Source organism: Adiantum capillus-veneris, chromosome 11 (assembly GCF_014529385.1).
Source record: "Adiantum capillus-veneris isolate H3 chromosome 11, ASM1452938v2, whole genome shotgun sequence".
Taxonomy (NCBI): Eukaryota; Viridiplantae; Streptophyta; class Polypodiopsida; order Polypodiales; family Pteridaceae; genus Adiantum; species Adiantum capillus-veneris.
Window position 1 is genome coordinate 159,012,481 of NC_140941.1, and position 8,161 is coordinate 159,020,641.

Consider the following 8,161-nt stretch of genomic DNA (forward strand, 5'->3'; position numbering starts at 1 on the left):
TAGTCTAGTAATTGTGTTTCGTGCATATGGTGCATGTAATTGGATCTGTCTCGATCAAAGTATGTTAGCAAAATTTGGGAAATATTGTAAGTGAGTGGAATACCTCGGAGATGCCACTCATTGTCATTCACTAACCCCATCCTATCAACCTCTCTCTCTCTCTCTCTCTCTCTCTCTCTCTCTCTCTCTCTCTCTCTCTCTCTCTCTCTCCCCTCCTTCTTCTACATCAATTGGACAATTTTGATTTTTTGTGTAGTGCATATGTATCACGTGATTTTTGCATATACAGTAATCATGTTTCTTGCATATGGTGCATGTAATTGCATTTGTCTTGATCCGAATATGGTGAATTGTTAATTGAATGTGGAAAACCTTGCCAAATAAGCAGCAAGATGTAAGTTACATATTTGAAGATGGTTAGTAGTGAATGATTAAGAAGAATCTAGGGGCATATACTAATAATTAGTGCAAAAAACTGAAGGGTGTAGTATATTTTAATCGGTTAAAATTCCAAAATCATGCTTGACCTGAAAAACCCGGCAAAAATATAACAAGTTTAGTGTAGTTAGTGACAAAAATGCTTCAAATTTTGACCTCAAAACCGGAACTATCTTATGTCTACCCTTATTTTCTTCGGCTAGCAAAAATGATTTTGTCAACAGAGATTGTGAGGCACATTGATGTAGGCATGAATACTGACCTGGATTTAGAAGGACTGACACAAGCTTTTCAAGGAGCATTGTTTACCAAAAAGATTGTATACTAGGCTAGTACTGCACTGAGCCAAATAATAGGGCATACAAAAAATCAATTGAAATTATTAAATTCAGAGTTGTGGGGAACTTTTCAGCATGCCAGTATGCCACGTCACCGGCCTGCAAGAATGCAATCTGGTTAGTCAGCGACAACAAAGCCAAAAGCTGGGATGTGGGTGACACCGAAACCATTGAAGGAGGTAGTGAGAGAGTTGGTGTAGGCACCCATGAAGGGGAACGCCAATAGGTCGCCGATATCGAGCTCTGGCAAGGGGTGTCCCTTGAGGAGAGTGTCGAGGGCGCTACAGGTGGGGCCAAAAACGTTGGAAGGAAACAGAGGCAGTCCCTGGCAACTCATGTTGTAGGGCTTGGATCCGCAAGCGAAGGGGATGGGCGGCGGCACGTGCGTGTTGAGGGGTAGAAAAATCATGGGGAATCTATGATGGGATCCATCGTTGATCTAGTACTCTCTCCCGCTTCCTCGCACGCGCTTGCCAAAGATGCGTGCCACCAACGTGAATGACGCGTGGGCAAAATATCGCCCCGGATCCGCTATGATCTCTATCTTCGTCTCATCACTGCCATTATTGGTGCTAAGATCGGGGAAGTACCCATCCAGTGCCTTGTTGATCATCGGTGCCACTTCTCGAGCGCTTATCCCTCCTCTGGTGCTCCCTTCCTTCAGTTCCTCCTTGGATGAGCAGAACCCTCCCCCTATATTTAGCACATACATCGGCTTCTCTAGTAGTTGCTTCCCCAGCTTAAAGACACTCCGTGCGTTGGCTATGGACTCCTCGAACACATTTGGGTTTGTGGCTCTGCTTCCAATGTGAAAAGATACCCCCACCATCGCCAGCCCTGCCTCCCTTGCGCTGCGCAGAAGGACGGGTACTTCCTTCATATGCGCTCCGTACTTGGATATCAAGCGGATAGTGGTGCCTTCATCGTTGGTCTCAATTCGGAGCAGCAGCTTCACCTTGTCCTACTCCATTGATTTCTTGATCTTGTGCAGCTCCACCTTGCTATCAAACATAGTCAATTGCACTCCAGTCGCGGTGGCAAACTCCATGTGGGATTGGAGCTTGCAGGGATTGGCGAAGTCAATGCGCTCGGAGGAGACGCCCAACAAGGTAATCTGAGGGACAGAAAATAACACATGAACCTACCAATTAGCGAAGGAAATGGACTACTGTACTGTGTCTTCATTTTACTACTGAGCATTTGAGGAGATCGAATGCCATCAACATACCTGTTGGAGCTCCTCTTTGCTAGCGCAGTCGAAGCCTGCTTCTGCGGAGGCGAGGGTGCGCAGGAAGAGAGGGTGGTTGTTACACTTGACGGTGTAGAATGGGTGCACACGTGGGAAGGCGGTTGTCCACTCGGCCATGAGCTGCTGGGTGCACCCCACGTCAAGCAGCCAGAAGGGGCTATCGCTGTGTAGAATGTGGTGCTTCGTAGAGGGGCTACGGTGCAAAAGCGAATGCAACACCGCGCACACCACCTCCTCTCTAGTGCAGCTGCTACCCCCCTTAATCACGATGTTAGGGTGGCGGCCCAAGTACCCCCCAACATCGGCCACGCCCAGCTCCTTCCCGATTCTTGCAGATAGGTGGACGTGGCCATTCTTGGCAGCTCCGGCTGCGCCAGTGCCAAGCTGCTCATCATCAGCATGATGAGGGCTGTTGGCATTAAGCTGAAGAGTGGGTGCCATTCTAGGATGTTTTTTTTTTTGTATCTATTCAATATATTGAGCTTCGTATCCATGCTTAACCTCATGCATGCATGACTCCTTATATATCTTCGCCCCCCCCTCCCCCCCCCCCCCCAAAAAAAAAAAAACTAACAAAAGTTGCCCTCCGTCATATATGGCATCGGCGCAAGCCTACAAGATTTTACCTCTTTTAGTGCACGCTCATTTTCATTAGCACTATAGTACATGCATGTGATGTATTCGTGTAGCTTTTTGGTGTGCTCCAAAAAAGCCTTGGAGTCTAGAGAATTCATTCATTGGAGTTATGAGGATAGGAGTTTGATCCCATGATGTCAAGGAATGACTCAATGATTTTTGGCTTTCTAAAATTTCTAAAAGAAACCCTTAGTGTTTTGTTGGGTTAGGGAGACTCCTTTCATTTCACATCTTGACATGTCTTTACTTTTCTTAAATTCTATTGTTTTTGGTGCATGATGGAAACTTACCTTTCATTTCACATCTTGGTAACATATCTTTACTTTTCTTGAATTCTATTGTTTTAGAATGCTAAAGTGAAGCTTCACTTTGCATAAATTTTAGTAAATTTTACACACACACACACACATGTTTTTTTTGCATTCTATTGTTTTAAAATGCTAAAGTGAAGCTTCACTTTGCATAATTCTAATAAATTCTATACACATATATATTAATTAGTTCTTTTTATTTCACCTTTCATTTCACAACTTCACATGGATTTACATTTCTTGCATTTTATAGCTTGATTCTAGTCAGTGTTAACGTTCGAGAAAGTCTCTTTTATTAAGCGTTCTTAATCGAGTTTCTTCCTCACAAAATCAGAAATACTAGCAAAAATTTTGAGATTTGCAAAATGTTTGGATGACTTTCTCACATATCTCATCAATTTTTCTTCCGTTTACCATGGTTTGTAATTAGCTAGTCTCGATTTTCAATCGGCTCAAGACTAAGCTGAGGCAATCCTTTCCTAAACACTAATACCAATTTAATTCAACCTAACAATCTTATCACTTTCTTATTGTTTGTGAAATTCGTCGTGACCCTTTCACTTGTTTTCTTATGGATTAGATCTACCTTTTCTTATGGAAGCATGATTAAATTATTCTTTTGTTTTAGTATCTCAACGGACCTCTTTATTATACTCTTTTTATTTTGTTTTTTTTTAAATTGTTGATTTGTGTGTTTCACCTTGTCATTCTAGTGGTGCTTTTCTTGAAATATAAGGCATTTTTTTAATGTGTGTATATTGGTTAATTTAATAATTTAATATAATTTTATATTAAAAGGCAACAAAAATGACATGTGATTGTAAACTCTCATTTGGACCTACTCCCCATAAATAACTCTCATCTATCCTTCACTTGAGGTGCCCTTCCTCACTCCTCACCTTGGTTTTATTACACACATGCGATCTTTGTATGATGAAGTCTTTTACCCAAGAACTAATTTCCAATTTGTTTGCTTTCATAATGTGCAACTTCACATAAGGATGGTACTGCTACACTCTGCCCGGTCCCTTCTTATAAGGTGGAATCCTAGCAGATTCCAATCTCTAGCAAAGGTTTCTTAAAGGCACCATTTGAGGCCGTGAATAGCGCGCGATGAATAGACAGGCAGCTTGGCAACAACTATCAGGCGATGAAGAGAGAAGCAGCTTCACAACTAGCAAGAAATGTAGAGGGACTCACACTATGATGCAAGGTTGGCCATGGGCAGTGTTGGGAGGGCTGACAGAGCAAGGCATTGATCGTGATAGTCATAAATAAGATCAATTTACTTTTTTCGGATTGCGTCTGACATAGACGGTGACATGGTGTCCTCCCAGAGTGATGGACAACACATCTGAACATGGCAGCTATGGGTTCACATTGAGAGAAGCAAAGAGAAGCATTGGTTGTGGGCCTGTGGCACACACACACACACACACACACACAGAGAGAGAGAGAGAGAGAGAGAGAGAGAGAGAGAGAGAGAGAGAGAGAGAGAGAGAGAGAGAGAGTTCTAGAAGCCTCCATGAACATGGCTCCCTACCCTTGACTTGAGATCGATTGGTGCCATTGTGTACACTGTCACCTGTGAGAAAGAACAATCTCACGACATAGTCTCCCTGCACAACCTGCTCAATGACGCAGAAGAAATCTCCTCTCTCTCTAGCTTCGGCTTCACACATGGCACCTCCCTACCTCTCTTTCTTCTCTCCCCGTGCCAAAGACACCTTAGCCCAAAACTCACTTTTTTTTTTCATTTCAAAGCTTATGCTAGGTTCTTTCTAGATTGTGCCTCCCTATTGCTCTCGTGCTTGGCTGACACTCGTCATCTTATCCTTGGTTCTTCTGACACATTGTACGCCATCTCAGAGCACAAATTTGCATCTCAGATTTGCCTTTAAAAAAATGCTTCCAACATTGTGCTCACAAGTCATGCATCTCAAATGAAGTTGTGCTCCATCCAGACCTTCTCCAGTGCGTTGTAGTCTCCCCCTCCACAAACCTCCGGCCCCTATGCAAGCGCCATCTCCAAAAGAGAGAGAGAGAGAGAGAGAGAGAGAGAGAGAGAGAGAGAGAGATTACGTTTGATATCCCCTCTTAGAGAACCATATATTGACACTTGACCAACATAGACAAGACATAAAAGACAATAGACAATTTAGAAAGAAAAAATAGTTAGAAGATAAATTTATTTAATTTATGCTGGTACATCCGATTCTGGTAGTAGACTAATTGAGCCTCAGAATCCATGAAAGAATAAACCTATACCTTCCACCATGCAACAGAAGCAACCAATTAGCACATGGGGAACTTTGATAGGAAGACAGGTATCCAAATAGTATATTCTGTTTGTTATTGCTATCTCATAGCCTTAAACCCTTTCACTCTCCTTATATGCATTTGGAGGGGGTTTTTTCTTTGCTACTCTATCGGGCATGATCCATTTTTTAACGGTATTTTCTACAATAGGCTTGTTTGGTAGTTTTTTCTCTATCATAGTTTCAATTGGTACAATGGTTGTTTCCTGTTTGATGAGAAAAAGTGGTTTGCATCCCTCCGGAAAATTGCGTATGGCGGAGGGACGGTATCTCCCCCGTAGATGGGCTTCTGATAGAAAGCACCATACCCTGTATTACAATTTCAGAAACCAATTATAGCAAATAAGCAGATGAAGGAGATAAGCAACATTTTTGTATAGAGATTATATTTGAACCTGGAAGACCTATCACATAGTTAGAAAGAGTGAGATCTTGAGAGAATATAGAGAGACAGACAGATAGAGAGAGAAGGAAAGAGATCAAGTTTGGGGCCATAAAATCTGTAGATGATACTTTCAATGGGTTATATGTATACTACCTTTAATCTAGAAGTAGTATATTTTGCTAATATTTTGGAAGAGTTTTGTTTGTAAGTAGACACATTTTTCAAAAAGTAACTCTGACCTCCTTCTTGGAGGAGCCTCACATGAGGATTTAAATGATAAGCCCAGAACTACTCGACAAATTTTACCTTATTACGTATCTCACTTCATGGATATGGTTTATGCAGGACTTGACTAAAAAGCATATTTTTCTATCTTTTCTATTTTGCCATAATTTTCACAGAGTTTTGTTTGTAATTAGGTCCGTTTTTCAAATTAAACATGTACTTTTCTCTAAGAGCCTCACTTGAGGATTTTCTTTGAATATATAAAAGGAAAAGCTCTTCTTTAATACGCATATATACCAGTCATCATATTGATTCCATACCAACTTCCTTTACAAGTTCTTAGTTCAATCATTAAAATGTACAACAACCCATTTCCACTGTTTCAAGACCAATTCTTCTTAATATTCAAGAGTAATTTTTTTTTATAAACTTATTTTCTTTAGTGTCTAAAAAAACAAACTTATGCCAAATTTTGGTTGGACATCCTCTCAGTAGATTGAAAGTCTATGTGAAAGCTCGGGGTCGTCATTTGTATGCTTTATGTTGAGACTGCGCTGAATGATATCCAATGTAAGGCTGCCAAAGAAGACCATACAAGATTCTATTTCATGAGCGGATGCTCACCATTATGTGACTAGTAGTTAAACACTGTTCAATTATATGTATACAAGTCCCTTTAAGTAAGAAATACTATGTACATACCTTATTGCCAAGTTTTTCTCAATACAATCCGTACTAACTTTTAGAATATGTATTATCCCAAAAAACCTTTTGGTATATCATCTGTATGTTTACGGAGTTAAAAACATATATCCAAGTACTATGCTGATTAGTTTTTCATAACCTCAGTTTTGTTTTTATTGCTGAATGTTTTAATGGAAAATCAAGAGCTAGTTCGGCCTGCTATTTGCTTATTTTTTTATTAAACCCATATACCCAGCCAGTGTCTACTGCCATGCAGATGAGATACTTCATTATATATTAAAAGTTTCTGAAAAATTCGTCTATTTTTTGAGCCTAAAGACTCACATGGTTCATTCCATGCTAGTTGGTAGATATTTATATAGTGTTCCAGACTATGTGGTTTTTTCCTTTTAGAATAGTTCTCCTCTCCTATGCTTTTATATTTATGCTCAACAAGTATAAGGACTGCTACACCGAAAAGAGTCATACTACTAGTTGATCACAATTTTAAAATACATGTGTATCACATTATCTATAGTAAAATCCATCACAAGCAAAGCGTTTAAACAAAAAACCATAAATAAACAGTGTCTGATTATCGTTTTTTGAGATGAAGAGTAGCACTAAACCTTCGTTATGTGTTTCTTTGCCGCCACCCAAAAATGCTACCAATCACGATATGGGATGATCTATAGTCTTTGTGCGATGGGGTAGTGTGCCGTAAGAGGGGTGTGTGTGTGTGCGCGCGCGCATGCAGTTTATGCATAGTGTATGAGAAGAAACAGGTAGAAAACTACCTTGCGTGTGTGTGTGTGTGTGTGTGTGTGTTGTGTATCAGGCGAACACTGTTGTATGCATAGGGTAGATGGGAGCCCACGGGCACATTAGAAAATATGGATTCTCCTTGGGCCTTTTTGATTAGTGAAGGCTTAAGGGAGAACCAATGAGAGGGCTCTTGGGATATCACCTAGAGGGGAAGGAATGGTAGGGCTGCAGCCTAATTGTCTCCTTCTTCAATGCTTGGTTCTTAGAGAGTGGGGGGAGGGAGGCTGGGGGGGGGGGGTGTGTGTAAAAGGGGGAAAGACGCGTCATAAAAGAGGGAGGGACCCCCCCCCCCCCCCCCCCAAAAGAAAAAATGCGTAGGCTTAAAAACCCTAAAAAATGAAAAATTTTAAAAGTGTCAAAATTGACTCATTTGCCTCCAAAACATATAGTAACTTCAAAAATTCAAATTTCCCTCCCAAAATCCACTTTTCTCTCCCTCTATCACTACTTTTCTCTCCCACACTCTCCCTCTTCTCCCTCCTCCCATTCTCTGTCTACAGTCAAGGCAGCCATAGCCAAAATCTTTCCACCACTCTCTTCCTCTCTCCATAGCTCCCCCTTCTCTCACACCTCCATCAACCCTCTACAGTCCCACACCCCATAGCCCACAACTCACCACTATCCTCTCTACCTCTCATTCCTCCCCTCTTTCTCTATCTCTACTGTCAAAGCCACCATAGCCACCATAGGCAGCTCACCTCACCCTCCCCTCAGCTCCTCATTCTCTCTCCACAGTACCCACACACAATAGT

At 41.3% G+C, this 8,161-nt stretch overlaps 1 pseudogene; it reads right to left on the reverse strand.

Moving 5' to 3' along the window:
• Nucleotides 1-894: 894 nt before the first annotated feature.
• On the reverse strand, nt 895-2,466 carry LOC147448306 (ornithine decarboxylase-like; annotated as a pseudogene).
• Nucleotides 2,467-8,161: the final 5,695 nt, after the last annotated feature.